The sequence below is a fragment of the Etheostoma spectabile genome, chromosome 8 (genome assembly GCF_008692095.1).
Source record: "Etheostoma spectabile isolate EspeVRDwgs_2016 chromosome 8, UIUC_Espe_1.0, whole genome shotgun sequence".
Lineage (NCBI taxonomy): Eukaryota > Metazoa > Chordata > Actinopteri > Perciformes > Percidae > Etheostoma > Etheostoma spectabile.
In genome coordinates this window covers 24091912-24108398 of record NC_045740.1, presented here as the reverse complement: position 1 = coordinate 24108398, position 16487 = coordinate 24091912, and the positions used below count along the sequence as shown (strand labels likewise).

Genomic DNA, 16487 nt, shown 5'->3' with positions numbered 1-16487 from the left:
TTTAAGCTGTGAACTTTGCACGTAATTTTGTACAACAGTGTACTGTGGTATGACAATAAAGAAATCTTGATAGCATGCTGATGTATTTTCTCTGCTAAGTTTTGCAGTTTAAGGTTACTAGATGGAACTTTAAATTGCTTCTGAAACTGTCATTTTTTATCTAATGATCATAAATGACCTGTAACAGCAGACAAGACGAGCAGTGAAAAGAACGCTATTTGAATATAGTTTTTTTATTATTGCCTTTGCCTGGTCAGATTTGCGGCGTGATGGGTCATAGATTTCCCACACAGTGTTAGTGTTATTGTATCCCTCCAGGTAAAAGGTAGCAGGAGATTGCTTTATATAGGCCTAATTGAATTTTTATTTTATTTGGGAAGTTATCTGCTGTAGTCATGGCTGATACTGGGGCAGGACCACAGAAAAGAAGGAAATTAAACGAAGAACAACTACAAGAAAAAGGAAAGACAACGGACGAAACAAATTCATATCGTATCAAATGAAGTAGAAAAAAGTATTGAATGAAGTACACTACTGGTACCTGTATCATCATTTTTCAAACACTATCCAGTCCTATCCCATAGGCCTTTTTTTAAACTTTGTCTGAGGGGTCACTGTCTCACAGACCTTTAGGAATAAGAAACATATAAGTGCAAAACTGAAATAATAAAGGTCTACACAAGGACACTGTCCTTCACTGGTTCAGGGACCTAGGGCAGTTCCCCACTTTGCCCGGTTGATGAACCAGCTTGGCGTCTGAGTAATCTAGCATTAGCAGAAGACTAACTCTTCCTCTCTGTACTTTCTGTATGTGTCTATCGTAGGCCGACTCTCTGTGCCTCTGACGAGTGTGTCCCGCGGGCGCTACTATAAAACCTGGGATAGAAAAGCTGTGATCTATAATTCACACAGATCACTGACCCAGGAGGAAATACACCGTCTCTCTCCGCTGGCTCCCTGAACACAGCCTGGTGATTAGCTTCAGTGTGTGTTATTGTTACAGCTACAAGTACAGATATGAGTGTGTGTGTGTGTGTGTGTGTGTGTGTGTGTCCTGTGTGTGTGTGTGTGTGTGTGTGTGTTGTATGTGTGTGGTCTGCATGGGTGAGTGTTCAAGTCTTTTGCTCAGATCTTTGTGTGTTTGCAGATGTGAGTTCAAGGCAGGAGGAATGTGTGTGTGTGTGTGTGTGTGTGTGTGCACAAGCCTGGTTTTGTATGAAGATTGATGACAGAGCTCTCTCTGAACTTATCACACCTACAAGGTTCAATAATGTCATTGTTTATATTTTCAGCGAAGGCTTCATTTCAACGGCACACACAGGCAACACATGTGTTTGTTCAGATCTCATGTATTTCTTCTTATCTTCTTAGGGTTGATAGCAAATCTCATTATCATCCACCTACACATCTGCATACATGTATAGCACGGCATTCTGCTGCAGCGCGCACACACACACACACACACACACACACACAACACACACACACACACACACACACACACACACAGTCTTTTGTCATAAGATGGCGTTGGTTGATTACAGCGGGTTGTAGGTGGTAATCAGTGATTATAGAGGTTGGTCTAGTTAGGGGCAATTAGTCCATCTTCAGTGTTTCAGACGGAGATAAAGAAGCTTTGTGGAGGGCGGGTGGTGACAAGGAGGTGGGCTGATAATGTCACTCGGCGTTTAAGGAGCCCTCCAGTAACCATTTCTTCTGCATATTTGACCAATAAATTTCACAAACAAATCACATTGGACATTAAGCATTGACTGTTGTCAAAATATACAGGAATATGCAAATCTTCAAAAGACACTATGCAATTCAAACCAGCTACATAATATTACACTGTTTATATTTTTAGAAAAATACCACAGACTCAAGCTTTAACAAAAAATATGTTATGTATGTATGTGATATGACAAAGACATAAAATGAGACAGTTGGATCATTAGGGAACAAAAAAATATGAGTTAGTACATGATTGGTTCTACAGTATTTATGCAATTAGAAATTAGACTAATTAATTTTGAATACAATTAGGTCAATGAGATTCCCTAACTCTGAAAAATTCCTAAGTTGTTAAAGGTAAAGAAAAACCAATAGACAAGCCAGTGGCAAAGGATCGGTGAGACATCCTAGGCAAAGAAAAAATAAAGAGACACTCTCCACTCTTCAAATACAAAGGAGAGAAGCAACTAAGGTTGGTGTTTTTAATATATTTACTGTTTCTGAGTGGTATGAACAATGTCAGTGAAACCAAAATGAGCTCTTAGTATTACGCAGCTGTTCCAGCGGTGTTACAACTGCAGGACGTAAGTTGTCTGCCAGGAAATCAAGCAACTATAAAACTTTGAATTTACACAAATCTGTCGAGAAGAAAGCAGGCAACTTCAAAGTCCCTTATAAGTCCTTGCTCCACATGAGCTCTTTCCATCTTGGAAAAGCCACGCCAATATTAACTTTGGTGTTTTTGCTTTGACTGTCACTTTTTCGTTTTGATTCTCTTTTTTTCGTTTCCTTGGTGACTCCATGAGAGAATAGGTGTGATCCTCCATCCTCAACAGGCTTTCAAATCTGCCCGCAGCTGCAAGTAATCTTCCCGTGGCATTCCTCACAGTGCCACTGAGTGTAAAAGTGCGAAAAGCGGAGTTATGTCCCTCTTTGTCTGATGTATTTTAAAGATGGAAGTGCAACATGGCTGCCGCCATTCGAGGGACTTGCTCGTATGCATTCTGAATGGCAGAGTCCACGCGTATGAGAATACTTTGATTAGTTGGTGGAAGTAATTACACATGAAAGAGCACATATTTGTGAAAGAACAGAGTTTTTTTTGCTAATCAACTCAAAACATTACACAATGTAACTTTAAAGTGGAACTATTATTTGTTTCCATATTTTCTTTAAATAAACATATTTCAAAGAAATCCCCGTGAGCTAAAATGTTTCCAACTGCATTGAACGTTCCGAACAGTTTTTTCTACTCTTGGCTCTATGTCACGTAACACTGAGACGGTCTTCTATGATTGGTCATCTGCACCAGGTAGGCAGGAACTACTTGAGTGTTATTTAAAGCTGTTAACCCTCTGAGCCCGAGACACTCGCCCACGAGTAAAAAAGTACCTCTGATTCATAGTTTAATAACTTTTGAACCATACGAGCGATTTACACTTTCGGTTTTGTTTAAATCCTGACGTTTTCGGCTTTACGGCGGTCTTTTCCGTGTCTTCTAGCCTCTACAGGGATTTTCTATCCAGCCTGGAACTTACAGCCTCTTTGGCTTTAAATCCATACTGTTATATCCAGATTGGTCCACTTTATACCATAATTCATTGCGTTTGGCTCATTTCTGCCGCTGAATCGTTCGTCTAATCTCTGATCTCCCGCTCTGTGTCTGTCCTGTCTATTTTTCAGGAAGTGCATGCACATATGGGAGATAAAGGCACCCCTCTTGTAGGAAGGCCAGAGGGACAAAAAGCCTATATACTCTATGGAAGGCCAAATTAGCAATATTTAGACAATATTTGCTTGTATAACATTGCTGTGGGTGTAAATCAATAATATGACAATTATTTGTTATCATTGGCATAAGTAAATGTCATGAGAGCAAAACGTCTTGACTTTTTTGGAAAAATGATGTATTTTCTCAACTGTATAGTTATCATGATATTTCTTCACAGTGTGACTCCCAAGACATATGAGAAGTGTTTTAGAATGGAAAATGGCTTAGGTTTTACTTAATGTCTGTGATATCAATACATATCTGGAAGATTCATTTTTTATTTTTTATTTATTTATCTTTAAGGCCCTACAACCTTTTTAACATGCAAGTGACCTCACTGCAACCAATATTCCAATAACCCAGTTTGTCCTAAAAAAAATGATGTTCATATCTTGACGTAGACAACAGGGTTGATGTTTTACAAGCTTTTGTATAAAATAAATCCAGATGGAAATTAAACTGTAAAAATGGCCTCAGGGCCCCCAGGGTTAACATTGCTGCATGTAGCTACATGCTAACGACAGTAAAAGATGTAATCTTGGCTGCCAATGTTGTTAAATTCTCCCCAATTCTGGGTCACATTACTCGTGAAACATTTCTGGTTATGAAGTTTGGTTTTAAAGCCCTTTGAGGGTAGAAAGTGCTGCTCCATTCCATTACAATCTAACGTTATCCTACTGCTAATTATTAAGTAGCTGCATGCTAACACCAGATAGCTGTAATCTTGGCAGCCAATTTTAATGCTGCACATTACTGCCAGAACGTGTCTGGTTGAGTAGTATTTGGTTCAGAAGCCTTTAGTGGTGATTTTTCACAGTACAAAGCCCTGCTATATACTCCGTTGCAATCAGTCTCAGACTTGGAGGGCAACAACACAGCGGAGATTCCGACCCTCGCGGACATGCACTGGCCAATCAGAGCAGACATGGCTTTTTTGGAGGGGGGCTTAAAGAGACCAGTGCTCCAACAGAGCGTCTCATACAGAGGCTGGATACAGGAGCAGCAGCCATGGGCAGCATGAGAAAAATAAAGTATGCAGCATGTGAACATGTTTTAGTAGAATCACAAAATACAAGTATGAACCTGAAAAGGCTATGTTATAATAGGTCCACTTTAAAGGAGAATTCTGGTCAATTCCAACAAGTAGCTCTGTTGTTTGAAGATTTGGAGTGCTGTCTGTATAGAGAAAAACAAAACCAATCGGTGCCACCTACACCGTGTTATCCTCCTTTTAGCCTTTTAACATGTTCAAAATGTCATTAGAAGTGCCTACCCATGTGCAGTGATTCCTTCTGAGTGAACACAGTGAATCTGATTGCACTAGATATAAAACAATATCAACAAGTTCTGCTGATTCAGCTGGTTTCAGTTCCTGTGTTGATACTGCGAGGATTGCTTGGGATTGTCCACAAACTACAACACCAAAAAGAGATCCAAACATATTTTCAAAAATAAGTATATGCTTATTTTTTAAAAGTAAATGCTGTAGTACAACTAGCAGGAGACAAGTTATAATTGGGCTAAGTTTGGAGACACTACCTTATTTAATCATTAAATTGATAGCCTACATATTTTTTGTTTTATCTCTTATCTGTGTTGTAGTTTGTAGACGGTCCCTAAGCTCTCTAACTGCAGAGCTAAATTAGTTTTGCAATCATGCATATCTTTCACATCTAGTGCAGTCAGATTCACTGTGTTCACTGGGAAGGAATCACTGCACAATAGGTAGGCACTTTGCATGACAATCTGAACATGTTTAGAAGCTAAAAACACGTTTAAAACTTGCCCTGTTTAAGCTTGTTGCGTTCTTACTCTAGCAGGAGGATAACTCTGTGTAGGCAGCACTGATTGGTTTCGTTTTTCTCTATATTGACAGGACTCCAACTTTACAAACAACAGAGCTATGTGTTGAAATCGACTGGACTTCTCCTTTAAGGTGCTTTGGTTAAGACATCCAATGTTAAAAGCAGTTTGGTCACCTGCCAAACAGTAGTAGTAAAAATATGTTGCCACTCTGTCCCTTGAAAAAACATTGCACTGAACATATACCCGGCCACAATTAAGCTTCCATTGACACATATTTGGCATAACCAACTGACAAAGTTTCTCTATACTACTACTCAATTGTACTGCTGTACTTCACCACATTTCCCCCCTGGGGATCAATACAGGTATATCTTACAAAGGTGTATCTTGAAGTCTTAGCAGTAAATCTCATTGACTTCATTCACTCCAACAAACTGGAAGGACAGAGGTCAACATAAGAGCCTCATGTATCACCATCATCTGTGATGATGGGGAACTGCACAATGAGACAGTGATTGGCTCTCTGCTTCTTGAATAACCCTCAATCAAGAATAATGATTGGGATCATCTAATTATGATTGCTGCGTTGTTTAGTCTAAATAAACATAAAATGACAAACCATTTATGTTTTACACCATACCTTTATTTAAGTTTAGTGAAACTCAAACTCGACAGCATTCACATTTCACTTTATCTGTCCGTGAATCACAGAGAATGGAATTCTTCACATTTTCATACTTCATATCAAAGTCTGTTAACTGAAACCTTTCCCTGTGTTGACTCTTAATAAACCATATTTACTCTTCTCTCTTTTATTACTTGGTCTCTTAGTCTCCAAGGTTCTATCATTTCTCTGCCTGACCTCGATCTAATGTTGTCAGGTGTACTCGGAGACTACACCTTGCACCTTACACCTGCTCACGTTAATTTCTTTTTCTTTTTTTCTACTGCTATACTTACATGCTTTATTGTTTGCTTATTGCATCTTATCTTTGACCGATATTTAGACTGATGGACTAAATGTTTTGGGACCACTTAGTTCGGGTTAGGGAAGTTATGGCTTATTTATTTTTCATTTTGTATAGGTTGTAGATGTTATTGTATAGTACCAGTTTACTTTTTTTTATCTATTTACTTATTTATGATTGTATTTCAACCCGGTCTGACGCCGGTTCGTGAAATGGTCACATTATTCGTTATTATTATTGATTTGTGTACAGGTCACAATTTTCTAACGTGACAATTTCACAAACTGCCATGACACTGGGCTGCTCTGGTGGACGCAACAACAACGGCAAAATGAAACGGCACACGCTGGCGACAACAACAGGATGGACCGTCACACGCGAGATGCAATCCCCGGGCGCAGGGACACGATGCGCGGCCTCTGTGGCATGCAACAACGAGGAAAATGAAATGCCACACGCAGGCCAAAAACAACGGGACGGTTGTAGTTACAAAAAAAAGAATGGTGAAAGGCAACGAAGTCGACAACGAAGAGAATAACGCAGAAAGGATAACATATAGTATAATATATTATACAATTTTTATCAAACACTAGTTTGAGAAAAATATGCAAGACTTTAGGGCTGCAGCCAGGAGCCTCCTGCCTGATGCCGTTGGGCTTCTACTTTTCAAAATAAAAGCATGCGTCTGGTCCGCTATGTCTTTGTACTTTAGTGTTTTGGGTGTTTAAGTATGTAATAATATTTTTAAATATGGAAGCATTTCCATTCTATTCTAAGACAGTGCCATGGTGATTTATTTAAGGTTTTATGGTGCACCTAATCTCACGTGAGCCTGTTTTTTTCAATTATAAAACAAATAATGTCCAATTCTGGATTGAGCCGGTAAGGGACGAAATTGCCAGGGACTAATCTTTGTCCCATTCAGCTCCTGGTCATTGGAATTCGATTTTACCATGTGTGTCCATGTAGCACTGATGATGCAGGATGACTTCAACACAAACCTAATCAGAACAACACCCACGTTTCAGCCTATTTCAAGGTGTTGCTGCTTATTTTTTTGAATTTGTTTTACTTTACATTTGTTTGATCTTTTTTTGGCAAGGCAACTATTAAAAGTTGATATGTTGCAGGAATTGTCTGCTGTAAGAAGATGCGTTTCTTTTCAGTGGTGGTGTTTCTTTCATTTCACAGCTGAGAAGTATCAATTTTTCATTTCACAAGTCTCAGCAGAGCCAACCTTGTCTCTCTCTACAGTGAACTCTCTATCTGCTAGGAAAACAGAGCTCTGATGTGTTGGAAAGCACATGTGAAGCTCCCCGGCTGGCCCGCTACCTCCGAAACCCCCCACAACCCTGCTTCAGCTTCACACATCAACCAATTAAAATGGTATCCTAGCAACCCCAGTCAATATGTCTCTAAGTAGCACCATTTTAGCAGTAAGCAGGGAATTATCACGAGCAGCAGACATCTCACAGTGAGAAAGCTGTCTCTTTTAGAGCATTATATTTGTTGAATGCCATCCATTTGGGATTTTTTAGTTTTCATGGGTGTTATGTTAAAGGGTAATCAATGTAAGCTTAGATTCATTAACACATACTGGTGTAAGTTTGACTCACTTATATATATGATCTAATATATGTCTTATGTCAACTGTAATGTTTCATGTATGTTTTTGAATGTGTTGAATTATTTGGACTGGTATGTTTGATGTATCTTTTTAAATGTGGACCCCAGGAAGAGTAGATAATGGAGATCCTATAATCCCTGCCCTGTTCTCTCTCAGTAACATCAAACTCTCTCACAGTTCCGTGGCTTTGTTAAGTGTATCATTTTCTCTCGTTTAGATTTTTGTAATGCTATTTTTCTTCCCCGAACCGTTTAAAAACTGCAGTGGCTTTTATCTAGAAAAATAAATCTATACTCACTTTACATGCTTCCAATTACATTTTCTTATTGATTTTAAACTGTGAGTGGTGAGTGGATATGACACATTCCTTTGGTGTGAGAGATCTGGGTTCAAATCCCACTGCGATACATCAACCAATGTGTCCCTGTGCAAGACACTTAACCCCTGGTTGCTCCAGAGGCATGCAGCCTTTATCATAATTTTTTTTCTGTCGCTTTGGATAAAAGCATTAGCTAACTGACATGTAATAATGTAATATAAACTAGTGGTACTAACTTTTAGAGCCCTGCATGAATTACCTCTTCAGTATATCACTGACCTCCTCCAACCATATGTCAAATCGGAGTTTGCTAGATGTCCCTCCAACCCACCATTAAAAGCTTTTCAAGCCTCGTCCCCAGTATCATCACACACTCCCATTATTGTTGCGATCCCTATACTCATGTGATGCTTTTATGAAACAGCCGGAAACATTTTTATTCATTCAATTGGTTAGCGGATCTGAATAACTAAAACCCTAACTAAAAGCCTCTCCCTTTATTTATCTGCTGCTGCTGTGATTTAAATCCCGTCAACCCTGTGTTGTGTACAGTTACTATATGTCTGGCCAGTTTGGAAGTTGTTTTTGCTATCTGGAGGGCTCCTACAAGGCTTTGTGCTTAGGGGGGGGAATGCATGATGGTGTTATCACATTTGTTTATGTGGTGTATAGTTTGTCTATTTTGTTAGTATTTATTTGTATGGGCTTGATTATTATTTTTTTTATGCTTTATTGCAATGTTCTTTCACTCACTTCCAGACTCAATTGCACTTTCATTTTATACAAAAAACAATAACTGCCAAAAGCCAGAACAAAACCAGAAGAAAAAAAAGAAAATATTAAAGTGAAATGATGATTATAGTAGTTATTGTGTCATCTTTTCTTGGTTTTTGACTGGTTAGATGACTGGGTGGTGATTTTGCATCTGTTAAAGGGGCTATAAAGAATACTTACTTGCTTAAGTCACACACACACACACACACACACACACACACACACACACACACACCCCCTTACCTAACACCCTTAACACTCAGCGGCCGAGAGAGTTCAGCCATGTGTGTACACCGCTGTGGGAGTGTGTGCCGAGCACTAATGGTGGACTAATATGACTGACCACCTGCTGCTGCTCCTCCGGAGACATGTACCAGTCCATTAGCAGGACACTAGCCTGCATGGACATGGACACACACACACACACACACACACACACACACACACACACACACACACTAGGGTGACCACCGTCTAATAAGCCCAGGGGGGACAAGTGGTATGTTTCTGAGGACAATGTGGGACACTGCCTGGCGAAGCGGTGCCCCCCCCCCCCCCACGGGCAGGCTCACTAATACTGGTTTACCCATTTCTAGCACCTTGCTAGTATATTAATAATGCCCTATGCCCCTGAACATGTGTAACTGCTGATTAAGCTCATGAATAGAACCAATGTGTATTTTTCTAATAAAGATTAATATTTTGAAATCTCATACAATTATAATATAATTGACAGATGCACTTCCACTACATTACTAGCTATTTAATTTTATTTTCATTACAATTTATTCACTTTAAATACATTATATATAAAATTATATGACTAACAGGATGTAGTTGCTCAACACCACAGGAACATTTAAACTAAGAGTCTTCCAGTTCTTCCTTGTACCCCCTTCTCTTTCTAACTGATGGTGGGGGGTCTCAGACTGCTCAGACTCGGCTCTTTCTCCAGTTTTGAATTGGAAAGCGCGTTCCTAAAAGTCCCTTCCCAGTGTCTGTATGCACGTGCTGCGCTGTCATGACAACGAATCGGAGGGATTTTAACTATTTGTCTGATTTAAAGTCTTATTCGGGACATTCTGGCTGATAGTGACGTTTAGAAGTCAGAGAGACTAAATCCGTTCATCACAGATCATCTCCAGTGTGTTGTTAATTAAATCAGATCATCAGATCGCATGTAGAGCACTTTGAGAGCTACAATTAAAACTAGAGACTGTTCCAGCTGATATGGGTTCTATTATATTTATTAAATATCGAATCGCACCACATGTTAAAGTCACTTCCTGTTCTGGAATCGGCTGGAAACTGCCCGACTTTACCGCAGCTTTTAGTGTCCCCCCCCCACCACCCCCGGCTGCTGCCGCCCTGCTCTCGTCTACTTTACAGGCGCAGTTCATGTCCAACGAGCCTAATGTTCGTTTGGCTGCCTCGGGCTCCAAGATAGAGAGACCAACTTTTTTTTTTGAGCAAGCATTGATTAGCGGACACGGTCTCATTTTGCGGGCGCGTGAATGGGCTTCAAACGCTGTGCGCGCACGCGCTACGCGGGACGGGTGGTCACCCTAACACACACACCAACACACACACACACACACCACACACACACACCCACACACCACACACCCACCAGCTCTGTCGCATCTCTTCTCTGCTTGGATATTTGGTCACTTTAACTCCTTAAAAGTCCCTATTGTGAAAGTAAGACATCCATGTCTTTGTATTATTTCCACGTTGAGGTGATATATAAATACGGTGGAAGTACACAACACTCAAATCACACAGAGAATGCACACAGCCAGTAGTCACAAAATGTGCCTTTAAACAACCATCAGGACTTCTGTAAGATTGTGATGTCACAACTACACTCCATATATATATATATATATATATATATATATATATATATATATATATATATATATATATATATATATATTATATATATAAATAATAATAATAATACATTTTATCTTTGGTGCTGATTGTCTATGCGGTGGTGTTTAAGGGCTTATGTAAGTGTGTCTTTGTTCTTCATTCTGATGACTTGTCACTCAAACTACTTATCCATTTTAACTGGGTCCAATGGACCAGGTCTATTTTGTAATCAAATACACTGATTTCGCAAACTATTATGTTGGTTTTTCTAGCGTTTTAATTGAGCCGCTGTTAAATCATTTATGACCCACACTGTTAACACATGTATTTCCAGCCACAGTGAGCTGTTAGACGAAGTGTTGTTTTCCTTTGTCTTGCTATTTTGAAGAAAAGTAAACTTCATCATTGGCCAGCACAGCTTGAATTGACAAAAGAAAAGCCCTGTATGTAACTCACCAACTGTGTAGTATTTCCTCACTGTGTGGGAGCCATTCTTGGATGCTATCCTACTAATTTAGAGGGATTTGGTGAAGCAAACCCAGCCGTTACCCAAGATGGCATTACGTGTTTCAAAGTCATCTTTTAGCAGCCATTCAAAAAACCTTTCTCTTGGAACATAAAACATAAAAACATACTGTCTTAAAGTGTGTAGGCTACAAGTAAGTCCAGCTGTAGGCTATACAGTTAGCTAAGCAGCATTTTCAATCATTTAATTGAGCTTATGTTAGCCTAATTAGCTAGCTAGCAGATGATCAAATGTGGCAGGTTAGGAATGAAAAGCCACCATTGTCTAGGCATCTGCCACCGTTATCATCATAAACTGTACTGTATCTGACACACAGGAAGCAGAAAGCTTTACAGGAAAAGCAACAGTAACTAACCTATCGTCATATGTGGTCTTTGTGCTTGAACACAGCTACAAAAAGAAATAGACAATACATTAACTCATTTAAACTTTATTGGAGAGATTCAACTGGTGGAAGTGACAGTTGCAAGTGTGGAAGTGGTAAGCAGCCTGCAGAGCGCCTAGGTTTCCAAACTGAAAGCGAGCCCACTAACAGGCTTCATAAACATACAGGCCCTCATTTATGAAACGTGCATATGACCTAAAAGAAGTGTTGGACAGGCGCACGCCGATTCTGGCCTGGTCTGAACTCGTGTACAAGAGTTTTTGAGTCAGTGTGGACTGACGGTGCAGCGTATAATTAGTTTAACAGGAGAAGTCTTCAGTTGATCACTTGTTGTTTTAGCCTGTGGGGTTCTGCAAAACATTGGGCAGGAAAACAGGGTGCCAGAAATGTAGTGACGGAGCCAGCTGACCCGATGCCCAGAGAGCCGTGCCCAGCACAGCCCCAACTGGGGGCTATGCAAAGGTGGAGGATATTACTCCTCGCTTTTAAAAGGTAAAGAGTTATGTTTGGCAATGATATTCAATACAGGAAACACGACGATGCACAACATTTTTATTTATTCTTCAGGTTTCTGTTTGTCTTTTAAAGTGTTGTCAATGGCCAAAAGTGAACGATTTATTTCTGCCACTGAGTGACATATATCGGCTTGTTTTTCCAGCCCCTCTGCTGTCAGGGGACAGGGTTGGGGTGTTGGTCCAGCACGGGAAGGGGTGACCCTCATGGTTGGCTGGCTCACGTAAAAAACACGAGTAAAATAAAATGTATGTAGGCCTAAGACATTGCAATATAAGCCTATGTATTACTATTAGGAGTATACATACTGTATGTCAAGGATGTAAAAATGTAAAAAAAAAAAATGATTTACTACAGCAACACTGTTGACTGCATCACTGATCTTTTTCTATGCCGCACTCTTTATAAAGCCTTTAATACCAGTTTGTAGGCTGCCAAATAGTACACATGTTAGTGCAAATGAACCTGAGATCAGCGTTCCCACCTCTGGAAAGTATCGCTTCTTAGCCGGATTACTTTCCAGCCGCTGCATTTATCAATGCACGACCATTCCTACGCTCTGACTGGTGTCATACGGACATTTAATGAATCCCACGTGAAGCCTGTTCAAATATTCAAATATTCTTTTATTATGAAGCTTAATTTCAAAACTCTAGTTGTTATTACTGGGCTTCTTTTTTACAGTATGCAAGCAAAAATGAACCGGATCTTCTCCAGATCCACTTTTTGAAGGTCTTGGTCTGGTCTTGGAATCGACCCAGGTTTTACTCGGACTTTCACTCGGTTTTAGCCATGTTTAAGGGCTCTAGTTTCAGTTGTTTGCCAATTGTTAGGTCTGGTCTTGGACTTGTCTCTGTCTCAACCCCTCAAGTCTCCATACGTTCTGGTCTTGGTAAGCTTTCAGTTTCTTTGTGTTTTACTTTCTCAATCCCTTAGCTCCATATTAAATCCCTTAGTTTCTATATCTCTGCTCTCCTTTCACCCAGTTACCCATCCACTCTCCCCCTTTCTCTCTCATTCTCACACACACACACACACACACACACCTTTTCTCACCCCTACAGTCTGCATTATTCATGCTTTGGGTGTAACCTCATCAGTACCACACACAACACAACAACACAACGCACACTTTTGCCAGTTCGCCCTCCAGTTGCCAGTTCACCCTCTCACTGTCACATACACACTGAGCACAAATTATTCATGCCCACAACATAACCAGTTGTGGGAGACACTAAGGATGCAGTCAGTCATTCAGTCACATAGAATACCTGGAGGGTTGGATGTTCACATTGTCCACCTACGCCTCCTAAACGGGACAGACAGGTATGCGTGCAACACGCTGGCTGCTCCCCTGCTGCTCCAGTTCTGAGAGAAGCTGATTGACTCTCTCTGCAATGCTAATGTAGAATAGAGAGAGGAGGGAGTGGATGTACTGTTACAGTACAGGCCAGTTTCACTGATGGAGATGAAAGTGGTTATGTTTAGGGCTGGGCATTGAATCTATATTATATCAACACAAATATATGAGGCTGGATATTGTCTTAAATATTGGATAGAGTAATATCGCAATATGACACACGTGTTGTCTTCTGCTAGTTTAAAGGCTGCATTACAGTAAAGTAATGTCATTTTATGAACGTACCAGATTGTTCTATCTATTCTATTATTTGCCTTTACCCACTTAGTCATTATATCTACATTGCAGATGATCATTTCAATCAACTCTCTTTGTGTTAATATTTTGTGAAAGCACCAACAGTCAACCCTACAATATCGCCTCAATATCGATACTGACATATTCTATTATTTGCCTTTACCCACTTAGTCATTATATGTACATTGCAGACGATCATTTCAATCAACTCTCTTTGTGTTAATATTTTGTGAAAGCACCAACAGTCAACCCTACAATATCGCCTCAATATCGATACTGACATATTTGCTCAAAAATATTGTGATATTTGATGTTGACCATGCAGTACAAATGTTTAGGAGGTAGGACTTTGAGTAAAACGTACAACATGTAACAGTGTAAACCAGTCATGCTAGGTCTTTAGCTTTTTCTTTTCCCGAACCTGAAGTAAGAAAATGTTCTTGTTATGTCCATGCTCCTTTTTGATAGCTTCTCATATGGTGCAATGGTGAAATATGAAAATTGGTTTTGGTACACGCTAGCGCTAACCCACGCTGGTGGTAGCCAGACCAAGAATTCTGAGAAAAAACGTTTTCTGAAATACCTTTTTTTCCACATGTGGCCCTATTCCTCTTCCGTATATTTCTCCTGTGGGATAAGCTGTTCTATCTGCTGATCTATCTACATTAAATTAAAATCTCTAAAACTTACTCTGTCTGTAGCTCAGTCATACACAAGTGCAAAAGAAGCTTTACATGAAAGAGATAAGCTGGGCTGTACTGAAATGAAATAGTTTAGCAAAGTAACGTACAACTCAGCTCCCTCCTCATCTAGACAATAATGTCTTTAACCTCCCTCACCTCTTTCTCTCACTGTCTGACCTCATGCCCGATCTCAAACTCCCGTTCTATTATATCACCTCCCACACATCCTATAGGGTCTTGTTTGCTTCTTCCTTCACCCTGTCTTTAAATCTATAGTGCACAACTATGCTATATTACTAGTGTTGTAGTACTCAAGACCTGTCTCAAGAGTGGTGTCAAGAGGCCTCAAGACCACTTTTTAAAGGTCTCTGTCTCAGTCTCAGATGAAAAGGACTCTGGATTTTATTTCAAGACCGGTCGAGACGACAACTGCAGAGTTATCACTAAATTGCTTGTGTATTGTAAAATGTATGTGTTAACATAATTACTGTGATCGGATGTATAACTTCCTGCTTCAAATGCGACCAAGAACGTCACTCATTTCAAATGTGTTACGTTAACCCCCCGACCAGGTACAAGCTACTGGGTGGAGGAGGGGCAGGTGTGGAGCGCGATCACAGAAAGCTTCTGTCATGTGGATGCACCATAATATTGTTGTCATTACTTAGAATTCCTCAATGGGGGCGACAGAAACTTCACAGTATAGCTTTAATTTATCTTTTCTTCCTTTACTACCTCCTCTGAGGGATGTACTTGCTATCAGGGTCGACAATTGGTGATACATGCATATATAACATAAATGTGTGTTTGTCTCAGAGGTGCCGGGATTGCAGGGCCCGGACAGAAATCCCGGCACCAGATTGTGTCTTTAACACACACACTCAGGAGTACACACTGCTATCTCTACACTGTAGTAACATTCAGCAATTTGTAATCATTAAACCCGCCATGTATGTAATTTATGAAGTGCCCTCACATTCTGGAGCAAATTATCTTCTGATAATATTTCACCTGAGCTAATTGAGGGGGCTTAATATGAATTAAGACATGTTTCATTGTTGGTCTGAGCACACATCTCAATCATTTATTTATTCCCCATTATCCCTGTGCAACATTTCATCTTTCCTTACCATATTTCCAGATTTCCTTAGCCTATATGTTAATCAGTTTGGTGTGTTCTGTATGTCCAGGTCAGGGAGAGGGGGGTGCTTTTTCTAAGTATAAGCATTACAGTTCATTTCCCAATTGATTAAATTAACACTTTCTTTTCATGTATTCATTTACAGTTCTGACGTGTCTGATAACCTTTTACTGCCTTTTGTCAGTTTTGGCACTCCATACATTAAAATAAATCTAGCCACCACAAGGATAGATGTTCAAGAACCAAGCCTCAGCTTTAACGGTGCCACACTCCACCATTGCATTTCCAACATACCATAGGCCTACTACTTTTGTACAGTCTGAAAGCCTATTAAATCCTAATGAATAAGTGATGAATGCTCCACAAAGAATCATATCATACCTCTGACTGAGCCAGCTGAGATGCTTTACACACAGACTTCTGTCCCATCCTTTTATTCATCGCCATCATCATCGCTCCCTGCAAACCTCTCGCCACACCCCCTTTGCCTCACCCATCCCCTTCTCATCTTACTTTCTTCTCTTCTGGATCCTCTCCATCAATCTTCCTCCCTTCTTGCTATCCTCACTCCACTGGCACGTTATTGTGCACCGAGCCAATGGCCTTGCCCTGCCCCCTGATCCAATTCGCCTTAATCTTCATGAAGAAAGGAGAGGGTGAAGAGGATGAGAAGGGTGAGGCGATGATGGCTTGGGGGGTGCGGGTAGG

General features: G+C 40.2%; 1 protein-coding gene and 1 long non-coding RNA gene across 2 annotated transcripts in view; one reads left to right on the top strand and one right to left on the bottom strand.

Annotated features, from left to right (window-relative positions):
- The window catches only part of necab2 (N-terminal EF-hand calcium binding protein 2), a 219507-nt gene that overhangs the window by 103253 nt on the left and 99767 nt on the right, over positions 1 to 16487 (bottom strand). The gene's annotated exons all lie outside the window — the stretch shown is intronic.
- Positions 4119 to 16487, top strand: part of LOC116694462 (uncharacterized) — a 26371-nt gene continuing 14002 nt past the window's right edge. The window contains exon 1 of the long non-coding RNA XR_004333169.1: positions 4119 to 4342. This is a non-coding gene — a long non-coding RNA (uncharacterized LOC116694462). The remainder of the gene's footprint in view (positions 4343 to 16487) is intronic.